Below are 17,820 nucleotides of genomic sequence, written 5' to 3'. Positions count from 1 at the left end.
AAGAGTTCATTACCTTTTGAATTATGTGTTATTTTAATCCATCATGGGACAGAGAAAGCAATAATGAAAAAGCTTTGTATGCTGAAAAAGAATACAAAAAAAAATGAATAAAAGTCTGCACTTGACTTTCCAACGCAGGGTCTGTCCATTCCTCTGTCACATACTTCCAACTAGAAGTGTCACCTCTACCACTCAATATTTAGGATATTGGACTGAATACTGGTTTCAGAAATATGTCAAATGCTACCAAGCCACCACAGCTAATAACTTCATACCTAAGACAGAGAGACTTCATACACAAAAAAGTCTGAGAGGGATCATTTTTCTTTTTTAAAAATAGACCACTCTCTCTTGTCATACAGACAAAAATATCATACAAAAGACAGGTTTACTTGACAAGAAAACAAGAGAAAGTATTGGCATCATTTATTATTAAAATAAAAATCCTTAAAAAGCAACATCTTCCTATCAAGTTTTTATTCCTTTCATATGAGAATATATAACATGCTGACCTGACAGAACAAAATGACTGGCAGATAAAAAAGTATTATTTGTGACAAATTATAATTTCAGTTTATTACTTTTTGCATATTTTCAATACATATTTCGAGTCCCATTATATTAGCTATATATAAATTTATTTACATTTACACCAATTATAAGATGATAGATATTTTATCGAATTCTCTCAGGATTCCAGTAACTTGACTAGTAATTTGTAAAAATAGATAAATCTCACAAGTTTTTTCTATCTCATTAGTAGAAATTGAATTTTTAAATTTTTTCTAATTAATAATACCAGTGCTTTCTTTGTGCTAAAGCCAACTTTTTTTCTATTATGCCTATATACAAAGTTTTCAACAAGACAACTCTCTTTAATCACAAAAATTTTTCAAAACTCTCACATGGTCAGAAATTGTTCCTTATGTTTCATAAACCACAAACTGAAATTAATTTTTATACATATATATATATTTAAAATTATCTCTGCATTCTCACCTTACCAGAAAGATCTCAGCCATGTCAGTTTGAGCAAGACCAGACATCAATCAATTTAGCATTTGGCACTAGTGAGGGCAGCAAACATCTGAAGTGGGACCAAGGGTTTCCAACAGTGGCTCTTTCACTGAAGTAGTAAATTTCAATGCTGTCAGACACAAAACCACATTAAGAGGCTATATAGTTTTGCTATTGTCACTGCTTCGTCTGTACCTCTAGGAGTTGGGCTGAAACATTTATCAGCTGTGTGTGGGACCATGCTCTGCAGGGATAAGAATTTCTCCCTTGAGCTATCAAAAGAAGTGCTCAGGAATAGAACAGAGAACAGGTTAAAACAATGATGAAAGGAAATCTGTGATTCCTTTATGGTCATTGGAAAGATGATCATCACTTAAAAGGCCAAGCTTTGACTTTTCTGGTGAAAAACAGAACAAAATGATAATTCCAGAAGAGCAGTGAGGTATGCATCAAAAGGGTAAATTCTTCCATCAGTAACTCAAAAGCAGCAGTGTCCTTTTCAAAAAACAGAGGTAAGGAAAAGAGATTAATTTAGCAATGTATTTAGAAGATCAAAGGGCTCATTTCTATTCAGTTTGATTTTTATTTGTCTTGAATTATATACATCAAAAGTACATACCTCAGGCTTAAGAGAAAAAGAGAATAAGAAAGCTGAAGCACTGAAATTAACATCAGGGGAACAGAACAGGAAACAACTTCAAGACCAATAAGTAGCTATGACTTTTTCTGTTATAAAGATAAACACTTTGACCTTTTTAAAATATGACTTTTGGAATAGCAAGTGCAACATAATCAGGGCACTTTCAAAGGACACTGAATCAATGCAATAAATTGAAGAGTTCTCAAAGAGCTGGAAAAAAGTAGAACTAATAAAACGTTAAACCACAATTTACTTGTTTTTAATAATCTTGGCGATTTTAAATTCAAGCGTTAGAACACTGATCGGTTTCTGTGCATTTGATAGCAAATTTCAGAACTTATTGGAATTATCAATGCAATGGAAACTTTTTTCAAGGGCTGTCTCTACAATGGCATAGCAACTGTAAATGTAATGCCAATATAATCTTATTGGTAAGTGTATATATATATCTTATTGCTATGTACAGATATCTTAGGTATATGAATAAAAACATCATTATTTTTAAGCGATGCCGTTCCAAGAAGTCCTTACAAGATTACAGAAAACATGTTAGTAAAAAATACGATGCTGCTCTGAAGAAAGCATAGAAAACTTTAGTTTGTATGAGAAAAATAGTGTGCAATGTGTCATGTATCTAAAAATACCACAAAGATGTCTGTGGGGCTGAGTTGAATAACAGCTGAGAATATTTTCTTTTTCCCTGAGGCAAATGACCGATGATTTAGTAGAATCCTTTCTTGCCCACTTTTAAGTTGTTCTCTGACTACACTTTTATTCTGGAGAAGTGTGAGCCAGCAGTTCCCTTGGGGCTGGGCATGGGCAGCCACAGGGAATCCCCAGGCTGGGCAGGCAGGGCCTGTCAGCCAGGGCCTGTCAGCCAGGGCCTGTCCCACCGCCCCAGCCAGCGAGCAGGGCAGCTGGGGGCAGCCCCAGCCCCTGCCCTCCGGCACCTCCCTGGGGTTGGGGAGGGGCTGGGGCTGAGGCTGAGCCAGGACGTGGGCCCGAAGGTGGGCTTGGCTCAGCAGGGCCCATGGATGGGCAAGGCTGTGGGGGCTTGGAGACCAGCCCTGCTGTGGGGTCACTGGGACAGGGGCCCAAGACCCGAGGGGGCTCATATGGGGTCCTGGGCCCTAGGCAGGGATGGAGAGAGGTCCCCGGTGAGGCTGGGCAAGGCCGGTAAGGCCTGATCATGTTCTCAGGGCCCTGACACAATTAACCTGCGATTTTACATCCTAATAAGCTATTCATCTAGCTTCTAGTCTCTCTCTTCATGTTTTAAAGCTCTTCTTGTTACCCTTTATGATTGTCTTCTGTGCCTTTCCTCATGATGCTTTAGAGCATACAGGTCTATTGTGGCCATTTTACATATAGTGAAATCAGGCATAAAAATAGTCTTTGATTTTGCAGCTGGAAGCAAACACTGACGTCAGAACAAGTAAAAGCTCTGAGGTCATTACTTAATGTTTTGTAAGTAAGGTCAATGCTTACAGGCTAACATCACATAATGATTCAGCTATTACTATGTGTGTGAAATCTAAATTTTAATGTCTCTATCATAAAACAGAAACTGATGCTTTGAATTACGTAAGTAGTGCCCTTATCTGGGAGGAGTTAAATATCTGAGAATGAAATCCACAGAGACCTGAACACCAAGTTAAGAAAGTACTTCTACTATACTGTAGAAGATACTTGAGGCTCAGACTTGAGCATTCTCCTTATTAAAAGACAATAGAAGAAAAGATGCCCACCAGTGAGATCCTCTTGTCCTTCTCTATCACCTTCTTTCTCCTGTCCGTTTTCCATATCTCTTATGGTGCAGTAGAAAGGCTGGTATATCTCAACTGCCTAGGAGTTGTAGCCGTTCAGTTTTCACTCCTGCCTAGGAAGATCAGTGACAACTCCAAGAAAGGCATGGAAACTACAAAGCTAAAAAAAAATCTGCAGAGGAGAGTGAAGAATTTAGGGTCCCACCAGGAAATACAAAGTTCAGGTTCACCTATTTGCAGTGTTTCATGGTAAAAGGATAGTTTTCTTAGTGTAGAAAAGAAAATGATGCAAGTACAATTCTTCACCCTAGTTATTGGGGTCCTCATTGAAGCAAGGATAACTCTGGATGATTCTAGTTCATGGTCCAGTTATTTTAATGGTTTTAACAAAATAGCTTTCACTTGCAAACATGCTAATTCTGAAGTTTCTATTCTCTTGAGGAACAGCTTTATTCATCCCTACTTACCTTTGCTTTTTCTCTAGCCTCTGAAAGCATTAACAAGAACACCTTAGATCCTCATCAACATATCCAGTACAGAACAAACTGGCAATTTGAACACTCCTCTGAGAGGTCTTTATTCAGACAGAAATACAAATCAATGTCAAGTCTTTCACATTCTTGATAATGCTATAACTGCTAAGATAGTGCACAAAAGAACTGCCTGTTCTTCTGACTCTTTCTGGGACAAGAATGTTGACACAACTACGTTGATTTTGTCTGGGTAGAGTTAATTCTCTTCATAGTAGCCTGTTTGGTGCTCTGGTTTGGAGCTGTGATCAAAACAGTATTGATAACACACCAATGTTTTCGCTATTGCTGAAGAGTGTTTCCACACCATCAAGGCCTTTTCTGCTTCTCACCCCACCCACCAGCGAGCAGGCTGGGGGTGCACAAGAATTTGGGAGGGGGCACAGCTGGGACAGCTGACCCCAACTGAACAAAGGGATATTCCATACCATATCGCATCATACTCAGCAATAAAAGACGACCTTTACATTTACAATGTTTGTATTCCCAGGTGAAAACTACACATGATGAAGCCTTGCTTTCCTGGAAATGCCCAAATATCCACCTGTCTACAGGACGTATTGAATGAATTCCTCATTTTGCTTGGCTTGCATGCACAGCTTTTGCCTTACTTATTAATCTGTCTTTATCTCAACCCATGAGTTTTCTCATTTTTACCTTTTCAATTCTCTCCTCCATCCTGCTGTAGGGGAGCGAGCGAGTAGCTGTGTGAGGCTGAGCAGCCTACTGAGTTTAACCCACAACACCCAACTGAAGTTATTTGAGTAATATTGCTCAAGTAATACCATAAGCGATTGTGTAAGTTTGACGTAAATGAAGATCATTTCATTATCCAGTAGATATTCTAATTAATGAATAAAAATTAGAATGCACTCAGGAAATTGATATAAATTAATATTTAAAGTTGGTAAATTAAAGAATGTCATAGGGAAATCATTATGCAGAGGTTTTCTTTTTACTAAGGAAAACAAAGGAACTAACTGAAAAAGTGTAGAAGGGAAGGATCACTTCCTTTGACTGCTGGCAACACTTCTTCTAACACAGCCCAAGATAATTTTTTTAATTACAAAACAGAAGAATGTTAGTTTCTGACTCAGTGTTGCAATGTAACTCTATGATAGTTTTACTACGACTGGTCAAAGATCAACAAAATTAGTGTCACAACTGTTATTGCATTGTAATTCCAACCCAATCAGAAAGAAGGTCAACAAATCTATTCTGCAATGGTTGCTTTGGCATTCAGTTTACATTTTCTTTTCCTTAATTTCATGCCAATATTCTAGCTACATCATCTTGTCCTGCACTAAATTATTTCTCTCTGACTTAATATTTAAATCCATTGGCTATTTGTAGCCTGTAAACTCTCCCTGCCCTTTAACATTGCTGAGTCAAGTTATACTTGCTTTCTTCTTTTTATCTTTCCTCAGAAATCAATCACTCCGTCTCCTTGATAATTTTTTTTTCTGTCCTCTGAACTTCGTTCAGTTTGTCAATATCTTTTTTGGGATATAGCGTCTAATAAGAAATGCAATATTCAAAATATATTCACTCCAGAACACCACAAAGAAACCAGTTTCCTTGGTTGATGAAACAGTCCCAAACTGTTTGCTACCTTCTGACCACTTTGTGTTCATTATGACACCTGCAAAAACCACAATAACCCTCCAAGGTCCTCCATAACAGATGCGTGTCTCTATCTGTTCTCTACCCCTGTCTAAATGGGTTCACACAATGACAATGAAAGGATCTCTCAGAACGGAACACCTCCAGTAATCAAGGCAAAGCGCAACAGAAACAGCTCTTGTAAACAAAGGGCCTCTATTATGCTATCTTTACATTTAAAGTTTATATCAGACTTTGTAGGTTTTGTAGTTTTCATCAAAACTACATAAGTTTCTTGAAGTTGTTAGTAGTGTAAGACCACTAAGGACCTGGCAGGTCATCAGGTTTATTTTCCCTACTATCATAAATTACATAGTAATGCCTTTATGAATTTATCAAGCTCCTTCTTAAAAGTGTGCAACTCTCCTGTCCTACATTGTAAATTATTCATAATCCTAAGACAGGAATAGAAGCTGCTCAGAAGCAGCTCCGTGTTTGCAAACACAGAAATTAAATGTACAGATTCTAAGAGATTTTCTGCTGGACACAAACAACAGAATAGAGATTGCCCTCTCTGAGGTATAGAACTTGGATTGCCTAGGTTGTTTGTGCTACATTAGGTATGCAAAAAATAAATGAACGAAAGTACCAAAAATAAATAATTAACCATGCTGTTCTTATTTTCCAACACCAGCTTACTTATTAAAAAATGCATGGGGTAAGATGCACAAATATTAATAGAGATATTAATAAGGAAGTGAAAACCAGCTCTAAACTGCAAAGCAGTTGTATTTTTTTCTGTAAAACTACTACCATTAGAATTGCACAATGACCGTAAGAAGTATTTTTTTATCTGTCTACTTAATCAGATTAGAAGATTCTGTATACACATGCAGTCACGATATGTAATGTGAAGTGGCCATCCTTAACCTCAATTTCTTCTGTGTCTTTGAAGTTAATGTAAAGAAGAAGAAAGTCGATAGGTGATTATAATTATACTGTATACCTGGCAGTACTACACACCTGTTGGCAGGACAAAGAATTTAAGGTTATGTCATAGTTAAAACAATTATTTTTGTTTTCAATCTGAACAGAAACTTCAAAATATAAACCATAAAAATGTTCTTTTTTCTTTTTAAAAAGGTCTGTGATTCTTTTTCCTTCATTTTCAATCAGCTGTAGCCCACTAAAAGGCTAAGTTTTCCTATGTCAGAAGTGAACCTGCCATTTCCTTCTCTCCAGAAGCTTCTGTTTTCTTCATTTACCAGTTATGATGATAACACCATAATCCCTGTCATATGTCTAGGGTTGTGATTGCCTTCTGTTTGCTTTCCTTTATTTGTCCTGCATGTGTGAGCTATTTTCAACTCTTACACAGCCTGTGACATGCTAAGCTCACCCTAGTTCACACAATCACTAAGATCATTTTGTTCATCATTTTGATATCACTCCCTCATCTTTTCTCTGCATTTCCCCAAACACATGCAGCTGCATCAAGCTGGGTTTCTTAGGATATACCTTTCTTTTCTCACACAGTTCCACTCCTTTTTACTTATGCTTTTTCTTCTACTAATATTTTGCTCTACCAGTGATACCAAAATTTTGGTTCTTTTAGTTGCTGTTCATTTCTTTCAGAAGCTTGATTTCTGAGCTGGTCTGTGAAGCTATTCCAAGAAAGCAGATTCAACAAACTTTTTGGGTTACCTGTTTTTTGGGTTACCTGTTCTAGTGTCATACTGCCTTCCCAGTGGAAATGTTTTTTCTAATGTCCAGTCTGAACTCCATGCAACAATTTCAAGCTGCTGCCTTTTGTTATACCATCTTCCACTTTAACTCCATCATATCTTTAACTCCCTGCCATTTAGATTGCAGCTCAGTCTTCCCTTCAATGTACTAAACAAGCCCAGTTCTCTCAGTCTCTCCCTGCAGGATTTTCTATAGATCTGACTTCAAGTTTGTCAAGGTCCTTTTGGATTGAAGCTCTAGGGCTTGGTGTGTTAGCTGTTCCCATTTTAGTATCACCCGTAAGTTTGCTGAAGATGTATTTTGACCTGTCATCAAGGTTGTTGGTGAAGATACAGAATAATATTAACAGAGTATCAACACAGAGATACTCATTACCAGCCACCAAATGGATATCAGGCATTAATTACTTATCCTTATACCCTTTTGGTCCATCCAAACCTCTACACATCCACTGGTTCAGCCTCTAATTCCTCTACTTTCAAATAAGTAAGTGTGCTGCAAGAGAAAATGTCAAAAATCCTACTACAAGGTGTATTTTATTCATTGCTCTCCCATTCCATGCATTGCCACCGAATGCACTGTTGAAAGCAATCAGGTTAGTTACTGTGTTTTGCCTTATCAACTATGTCAACTATTCCTGGTTACCTTCTTTTATTTAACATGCTTGGAAGTGTTTTTCAAGAGGAAATTCTCCATGATATTTCCAGGTTATGCAGATATGTCTACAGTTTTCACGTCTTTGTTGTTGTCTTAAAGATGTCCATAAAACTTTTCCAGTTGCCAGGAACCCTCTCTTCCCCCACCACCATGATTTTTCATATATAGACAGCAGCCTCACAGTAACATCAGCCAACTCTTTTCAATGAGTCTGTATTTAATTTTTCCCCATTGCTAGCTGTACTTTTCCTGCCACATATATCATTATTGTTAATCTAAAACCAGTAACATTACACTAATTGAAGTACACAAGAGAAAAGAAGAGCAAAAGAGACCTTTTCCTGTAAAATCATGTATTTTATTTAAAAGCACTACAGATCTGTTTTATGTGAACATTTGGCTGCTTATTATGTGACAGAAATTAAATTTACCAAAGATTTTCCAGAAAATTGAATTCCAATGCATACATGCTAGTCAGACTTCCTCAGGAGAAAATCCTAGTGGTTTTTCCCAGTATTATACATTCTACTGGGTCTAAAGAGAATTTAACATTTTTAGATTTCAGAATTCTAGACATCACAACCTTCACAGCAACTCATAAATAGGCTGGCACCTTTATAAGACTGGTGCTATTAGAAAATGAATTTCTGAAGCACTGAGATAGTCCAAGTCATCACAAATGACTCACCATAATGGATTATAACCAACAGAAAACACTGAAAAGGCAGATAGGATTAAACACATTATATATGGTTCTTTCGGTGAGCTCAGCCCTCTGAAAAATTATTTCTTAATGAAAGCCTTTTACTTTCCACAGTTCAGTTTAACAAATCTAAATGAAGAGCTAGAGAAGCTAGTGAAGAACATCTCAATATATGATCTCTTAACTTTCCCTTATGATAATTTTTGGCATTTCTAAGGGGAGTGGAAAAGGAAAGTACTCTAAACTGGTGAAATACAAAATGGTCTGTTGGTAGCATCAGTTCTGCTGCAGCCTTTCAGTATTAAATTTATTCCATTAGTTGCTAAGTAACTAACCTTTTAGGACCACAGAACTTAATTCCAAAACAAAGCCAAGTAAGTAAAATATGAAGGGAAATTTCCAAGAGAAGGAAAATACTGCTGTTTTTCTCACAAAGTGGTTCCTTTATACTTCAGTTGATTTTTTCCTTCTCAATAAATACTGATTCTTTAAATATTGTTAATAAAATTCACAGTTTATATGTTTGGACATGTGGAATTTTCACACTTATTAGAGTAGATATATAAAGATAATGCTTCCCAGAATTAATTTTTCTGAAAAAGCATTCTTTTTCACCATGACAGAAGGCTATCAACTTTTTTGACTGAAAGAGTTTGGAAGCTGAATCTACTACAATACAGAAGCAAAACTGCTACAGTCCAATAATCCTACCTCACTGGAGAAAACTAAGAAGACAAGCTTTACAAATCATTCTCCATTAGGGTTTTAAATTATAAAGAATTACTGGTAGTACTGCTGTGGCCAAACCCTTCCAGATGTTTATCACAGTACAAAAGAGATAAGAATATGCTTTGCCAGGGTGAGTAGGAGCCATCCTTTCTGTAAGTAAGAATTTGTTGATAATATTAATGAAGCTTGGACTTGCAGCTTGAAAATAATTTGAATTGATTAATGAGCACTCTATAAACAAGTGTACAACTGGGAAGAGGAGACCAGAAGAGGGGTTCAGGAAGAAGTATTTTTAATAAGCATTAGTAGTCTCTACTTAGCTTGCTTATAACAGGTTTCTTGAATGAAAAGAGGATGATAGCTAGATGATGTAATGACAATGGAGTGGTCTGGTGACTTGACATTGGAGGGTTCAATTCTTTTCAGCAGGCAAGTGGTTGTAAACGCCACAGATTCACTACATCTGCTTTTCTCTAGTGTGCTACAGGGTAGCAATCCTGTTTTGCTCATGAGACTTGACAGCATCAGTACATTGTTATCTGCTACAGCAGATGGTCTTTGGCTGAGACTTCCCATATTGTGGAATTAAAGCCATACAACCAAAAATTTCCTAAGCATATCTTTGTAAATATTTAACTGGCCAGAATTTTAACCACTTACCATATTTTTATGGGTCATAAACAAAATGTCTTTCCACAGCAGGTTCTCCAGAATTCACACTAAATACTCAAATCACCCTGGCTAAACCTACAGGACTAATGCTTCAGTGCCAAATAGTTAACAAAATAAATTATGTCATAATATGCGAATATCAGGTATATTAATGTGTCTACGTTAAGTTTCCGAGTACCCTCCATGAAATAAGAAGATTCAGAAAGTTCAAATTAGAGGTGTATTTATGTAATAAAAAACTCTTATCTTTCTCCTAATAAACTTAACTTCCAATCGTTCATTAAGAATTTAAAAGGCTACATCCTTTTCACTTTTTAATGGAATTAGAACTGATAACCTGGGCAAATGCAGTTGTCTGCAGTTCTCTTTAAGCCGTTGCTTAAAGGTCTTAGGAATTATGTGTTGCAAGGATTCAAGCAGTTTCTTGGCACAAGGATGGATACTATGGTGACGAGTACTAAGAGAATTTACAGAGATTAAAAGAGATGGGGAAATTAGGCTAGTCTTTTTTCCACAATATCCTAATTCTCACTTAATGCACTGGCACTCCATCCAGGGGATGCACATGTGAGAAAAATCTCAATTTCTTTATCAAGTGGGTTAAAAATGGAAGCTCTTTTTGGTCTAATCTACAAAAAATCCTAATCAGGTGGCCTGACAGCACAGCTCCTGACAAGGCATACTGACAGATATAATGAGAGCAACTTTAAATTGAAGCATGCTGAGACTAAGGAGCATAGGTTGGGGAAATAATAATGTAGAGAGAATGATAATCAGCTGAAGATAAAGTTACTTTAATGGACTTTAAGACTCCCAAAACTGTGCAGTGAGATGGGGTCAGAATATACTGTTATTTTGCTATCAACTGAAGAAAAAAACCCTGCAAATTGTATCATTCTAAGGCATCTAAGTGAAAGCAAACAAGTGAGAGTCAAATATTAAAAAAGAAGGAAGAAGGAAAATAATTCTCTCCCATCCTTTTTTCCCCTTTCCCTTCCTTATGCAAATTGTCTAATTAAACTGAAAGCACTTCAAAGTAATAGCTTACCTTCTTGCATGACTGTAAAACACCTAACACACTTCTGTGGACCCTACACAAATTCCCTACAAAATGGCTTTAGTAACATTATTCAGACTGATTAAGACAACAATATAAAACATGAAAATTAACACCTAGCACCTCTGAAGGCAATAACAAGATTTTTACCACATTTGAGACAAATGTTCAGTCCAAATATGAACATATCATTAAATATGGGCATGGATGCCCTATAAAATGCATGTTCCTAATTTTTTTCTGAATGTAAGTCTTCACAAAAAAAAAAAACAAACTTATTGTTTTTTCTGAAGAGTTGTGCATTCTTTGAAGAATGAATTCAAATGGAAGGACTTAAGTCCTTAAGGCTCAAATTCCAAAGAATTCACCTTTAGGGAAAGACTCTTTGCTGTCAACCTGAAATAGCATCTCTGAGCAGCCCTTGTAAAGAGACTGAGTCCCTAAGAGAGATGAAATTCAAGAAAGTCCTTGTTTTTAATATTGTTTCTGTGGAATATAACTCTAGGCAGCCTTTTTTTCTGGAGAGTGGGCTTTTTGTTTTCTTTTCTGTGGAATCCACTGTGAAGTGCTTGTTTTTTCGTTTCAGTATACACAGAGCCTAGATGTTCGACCCAACATTCAGGAATGGTCAGTCCCTTTTTGGATTCAGTCTTGAGCACCTACTGATACATCAGTCATGAAACCAAATACAGACCTTTTTAGATATGTCTAGGCTTTTCATGAATTGACCTAGGGAAAGTCAGCAAACATTTTTACCTCAGCATCTTCATCTTTAAAAGGCATTGATAATATTCACTTCACACAGAGCAATATTGTGAAAATTAATGTTGCCCTGCACTTTGAACACATCAAAGGTTATAAAACGCTATTACTATTTTTTGTTCCTGCTGCTTAAGAACCATTACTGCTCATTCTGTACTTGTTGGCTATTGAAAATAATTGATCCCTTCACCTTTATTATGTCCCTTTACATTTGCGTAGATAGTTATTAAGTCTCTCCCTAACGTTCTTTTCTTCAGGTCAAACAAAAACAGCTCTGTTTTAGCCATTCTTTCCAGGTTCAATTATCCAAACCTTTCATCATGTTTGTTTCTCTTCTCTGAACTATATTCATTTTCTACTGTTAGTTTTGAGCTGCTGCATTCCTTACTGATTGAAGGGCTGCAACTGAGGTCTACCCATTGCTGAACAGAAACATTTTTTTAAGTGCACTTCATTAGATTTCCATGAGCTGGTGTTTACATTTTGATTGTTACACCAACACAATGACAAAAGATTATTTTTTAGCTACATCAGTTCCTTTATCCATCTCACTGCACAGCCACAAGAACATTAGTGTTGACGAAAGAGGGCCACAGGCAAAACATGGAGAGTGGGGAAGGCATAACTGCCCCTTTCATAAGTACTGTTTCGCTGTGACAAATTAAAGTGGCCAGCTTTATCCTAACGACACTTCCTCCTGTCTTCCCAATACTAAATAATTCCTGATTGTACTTCATTTCCACTTTAGTTTTAATAACTGAAACTTTTAATAATTCATTTATCCATACCCAATTTTCATGTGGTTTCCATAACCATTTTTTTTCACAAATCCTTCCTAGGATTTTCTGCAATCTTTATGGTAATAGTTCAGAAATCCTAAAAGAGGTGCCCCCTACATGGAATGACAGTGTTATTAAATGGGGACAAATCAGAGGTAAATATGAAACACACCATAGCTCCTGGCCCAATGTTCTTGCTGGGTTTGAAAGTCAGTGGAATGTGGGAGTCCTTCATCATCTCAGAGGCAGAATATTTCTAATCAGCACTATCGTGCTCTAAGGCAGTAGCCTACAACACCTATTAGCTGTATATTCACTAGGAACTGCAATGCCCTATGTCTCAAAGAAACAATATTTTTACACTGTGATGCAGATTATCCAGAAAAAGGGAAAGGAAGAGATACAAATTAGGTGTGAAGATGTATTACAGTCCCATTCAAGCTGCTGTTGACAAAGTATTATACAAAAGTCATGATCTCACAAGCTATTGACTATTCTTCACTTAAATGAATTTTACTAGGAATGGGATATGCAGATTACTACTCCTGTGTGCCATGAGCTCCAGGGATCAGGAGAAGTTTGCTGACTGAATTTTCTACACTCCACTGGGTGTAGAAGAGAACATCCTATCCCACAAATGAACACAAGCAGTATTGAAAGGGGACAGGCACAGACAAATATAAGCTGAGAGACGTGGGTTTGTTCAGCCTGAAGAAGAGAAGATTGAGGGGGGATTTCATCAATACCTATAAATATCTGAAGGGTGAGTGTCAGGACGATGGGACCGGACTCTTTTCAATAGTGCCCAATAACAGGACCAGGGGCAATGGGCACAAGCTGGAACAGAGGAAGTTCCACCTCAACATGAGAAAAAACTTCTTTCCTGTGAGGGTGACAGAGCAGTGGCACAGGCTGCCCAGGGAAGGTGTGGAGTCCCTTCTCTGGAGACATTCAAAACCCTGCCTGGACACGTTCCTGTGCCCCCTGCTCTGGGTGTGCCTGCTCAAGCAGGGGGGTTGGACAAGATGATCTCCAGAGGTCCCTTCCAACCCCTACCGTTCTGTGATTCTGTGATTCTGTGAAAATAATCACTTTTTCTGTGTCTAGGAGCCCAAATTACCTAAATACATTGCTGAGCTCCTCAGTAGTCTTTGTTGGTAGCACAGTAAGTAAGGCTGGCAGAAGTTTGAAACTGTTCATTTAGGCACTGTTGCAATAAGAGCAGGCTTCAATCCCCAACCTATCTTCTTGGAGTGAATTGTCCTTTTGATACAAGTATTATAACTGATTCAGATTCCAGTTCATATATTTCAATCCCTACACAAAACATACAATTTTATATTTCTACTTTTATTTTCCAAAGAGGCAGAATAAGGAACAGACATGGAAACGGCCAATTTCCTTTAAAGAGATCAGAGTTTGTCAGGCAACAATGTGGACAAGAGATGAGTCACATAAGCCTTTTCTATAGAACAAAATAGTTTTCAATGAAGCAATGGTAGGAACTTGAATATTTAGAAAGGGGCCACCACAGTTTTAATCTCTCAAAATTGTAAAAAAAAAAAAAAAAAAAAAAGACTGGAAAAAATTAAGATTTTTTTTCTTCTTAGGCTCGAGATAACCCCCTTCACCATTTCCCTGAAGAAACACTTATTTGATGGCACATCATTGCCTTTTGCTGAGACAGCGTAGAAAATTTCAAAACATCATACTTATTTCCTATCTCTTCACATTCAAATACACCCTTTTTCAGCCTCAGCACATCAAACTCACAAGGTTCATTAAGTTATAACAATCTTAATACAAAAATTTTCCTCTTCACAGCTCTCTGTCAATTATGTTGCAGGAAAGCAAGAGTTGACTGAATTAGACTGCATATATGCTCAGTATTCAAATACTGTCTCCCATCTACACGAAAATTAGTGAAAATACTTAGATCTTTGCCAAGCTAGAGAAGATTTGTGGGCTTTGTAGTAGGTTGGTTTCTAGCTGGAAACGAAACTGATTACATATGTTTTTTGATATTTTCTAATGGAATTTATTTTTGTAGGAAACATACTCAAGTATATTTGGGTCGTGATACCCAAACTACAAAGAGATAATCCTTATGTTAGAAAGTACATAAAAATGCCATTCAGTTAAGCCCAGTTAATACATAAAATGATAGGCACAAAATACATATATATAGAGAGAATGCCACCACTGTTTTCCTCCCTTCCTCTTAGGGAAACCTATTTTTTAAATGTTAGAATAACTCCATGATCGGTTTATTAAAAGTATATTTTTACTGAACAAGACTTTTCTATGGCTGAGAAAGCAAGGGACAAGATTCATCCAAAGTGGATACTAAACCAAATTGTAAAAGCTGTTTAGCCCTTTCTGCTGATATAAAATGGTATAACTACCAGAGCTGCAAAGGAGCTAGTCTGGCTGCAAAGGAGCTACTTTCAGGAGAATCATCCAAAAAGCACATACATTGGGAAAGCAACCAATATTTAAATGGAGGTGTGGAGAATAAAGTCTGAGGTGGAATTTCCAAACCAAATGTGTTTATTGTGGGCCTGATAATGATAATCTTCAGAATGATGGTGATACCTGGCAGAAGGTGCATGAAACTTGCAGGCACACAGACTATCCATTGGGAACAGGGGTGGAGTAAATAGAAGTAAGACTTCTGACTGGTCTTTGTGGTCACTGTAGTTTCTTCTCATTACATACTGCAGTGGTGCTGTTGCATGAGGAAGGTTTGTCATGTTCACTGAAAGCAGATTATATAGAAAGGATGGTCATGGGTTTCCTATTACACAGAGTAATTTCCATTTCTATATTAGGTACCTTTCCATGCATTCTAACTGGGGAGTGCATTATATTGCTATACCTCACATTTAGGACATTTTCCTTCCTGATACATAGTTTAAAATTTTATTACTTCTAATTCAAATTATGACCCCTTTAATTAGACTATGCACAACCTCACATCTTTTACCTTTATCTGGTACCCTCCAGAACAAGCTAGTTACTGAATCTTATTTATAAATTCTCATCTGGGACTGGTTTTTCCCTCTATTTGCACTATGTATCTCTTACACAGCTGGCCTCTTTTTATGGTAGTACCAAAATGTAAGTATTAATAAAAGTAATACAGCAAGAATACATTCCTAACTGGATCCCAGGCAATGTTTCTCCTCCCCTCTTATGGGTAAAAGCATTCACATCTCCCCTCCTTTACAAATCATTTCTAAGATTAATAGAAGGTAGTTGTGTCCTGAATCTTGCCATTGTATACATCAGGTAAGAGAAGGCAGGGGTCTCAAATACTTGTCGTTCACCTTTTTCTCATTTAAATTTTATTAAATTACTTACTACCTTTAGTGCTTTAGCAATCATCATTCTCTATAAAATATTTTCTCAAGTGCAGTGGCATTTCTTAATATTTCAATAATTTTAAAGGACTTTAGGAACATTACATGTCTGTTGGATACCCACATGAAATGAAAATGTTAATGTGGAAAAATGGATATGAGAAATTTAAAATGTAAAAATTCTAACAAAAAACAGAGGACGCACATTAAAATGGCAAAGGGTGCTCAGCACAGCATGTTGAACAGAGGCAGTCAGACTACATCATTACATCCCTGTTCTGCATGATGCTCCTTTTGCCACTGCTCTCATTGAAAGGCAGAGCACGACTAACAGCCTTCACAGTAGCAGAGGAAGAAGCTGGAAAAATTCAGGGGTTTATTTAGGTTTCTGCTGTTGACCATAAAGTTCTGGAAAACCCTTATAACCCAATCTCCTTGGAAAAATGTTGAAAATGAAAGTTTACAGGAAAGAGATGATGTGAAGGGCAATGAGGGGAAAAGTCATTCTTCGGTTAATATTTTTTCTTTGCTCCACTATGGCAGAGGGTACAAGATCAAAGGCTCTTTCCTTGTTGTTTCTTCACGTCACTAACCTTCCTTCTGCCCCTGTATTCTTTGTAAGTGGCAGAATGCCACTTTGTGTTAAATTCCACTTAGCCTCTTTGTCCACACAAACCTCAAGTTTGAATTAAATGTTTCCTCTGAGTGACTTGCAAGTAGTACCCTCAGTAATGTGTAAAAAGAAACTCAAATGAACAAATACAATAAGCTGCATGCAAAGGCTGAAGTAAAGTGCTGTTTGGAAAAAATTAAAGATGTTTATGTTATGGTGATTATATTACAACTGGTAACTATTATACAACCTGTCCCAAAGTCAAAATTCCTCTGCAAGTACAGTATGCCTACATTCATTTGAGCAACTAAAAGAAAAGATTTGTTTCCAATCAACAATATTCTGACTTTCTCATTTTAAATAAACTTTTCTTATGCTATTCCTGGTGGCTTATATGATCTCCTCCTGATTATGGATACATTTGTATTTCCTATTTCTTTAGGATTTCAGTTTTCTATAATGTTTTCCATAGCCTAATACAAACTCTGTTCATCTTATTATTGAGAATGAATTAACACATTATCCAGAAGGTTCTCCACTGCTAGTTACCTTCACACATCAGTGGGCTGCTGAGCTTCTTCCTCATTCTCTCTGTCACCTTAGGGCACCTCAGTAAACTGTGATTTTATAGTTACAGAACATAGTGCAAAGCTGAATCACAATATGGGCCACCCCAGGTTTCCTTATCATTGTGCTTCACTGAACCACATGTATACCCCTAAGCAAATATATGCAAACCTTTATGAGAAAGAAAAAAAAAAAGGGGGGGGGGGGGAAGAAGCAGGCACATATAGTTCTACTTCACTTAAAGATCACACAAGTCTTTTGACTGCAGACATTTTCTTGTAATATACCATGTGCCCTGCTATCCCAAAAGGCTTCATGAAATAATCCAGTTCATAGTCTTTCCAATATTCATTTCTCTCATGCTTAGAAACATTCCTGTAACTGATAACCTAAATTTAGTCACAGAGTTTATACCTGTTTGTTCTTGTGCAAACATTGTCTTTTAGCTGAAGTCATCCTTTCTCTAGCATTTATTTCTAGAAAGCAAACATATCCTCTCCCAGGTTCACTTTGCCAAACAGACTATGCTCATTGAGCTTCCTTCCATAAAATAAAGCTTCCATCTTTCAGGTCATCTTAATAACTTTTCTATACACCTGATCTTAAAAGAGATGTCCA

At 37.0% G+C, this 17,820-nt stretch overlaps 1 long non-coding RNA gene across 1 annotated transcript in view; it reads right to left on the bottom strand.

Annotated features, from left to right (window-relative positions):
- Positions 1–28: 28 nt before the first annotated feature.
- Positions 29–17,820, bottom strand: part of LOC142056952 (uncharacterized) — a 48,476-nt gene continuing 30,684 nt past the window's right edge. Inside the window, exons 2-3 of the long non-coding RNA XR_012660491.1 lie at positions 1,000–1,147; positions 29–81 (exon numbers count right to left, since the gene is read on the bottom strand). This is a non-coding gene — a long non-coding RNA (uncharacterized LOC142056952). The remainder of the gene's footprint in view (positions 82–999; positions 1,148–17,820) is intronic.

The sequence above is a fragment of the Phalacrocorax aristotelis genome, chromosome 4 (genome assembly GCF_949628215.1).
Source record: "Phalacrocorax aristotelis chromosome 4, bGulAri2.1, whole genome shotgun sequence".
NCBI lineage: Eukaryota > Metazoa > Chordata > Aves > Suliformes > Phalacrocoracidae > Phalacrocorax > Phalacrocorax aristotelis.
This window is presented reverse-complemented; position numbering and strand designations above follow the sequence as displayed.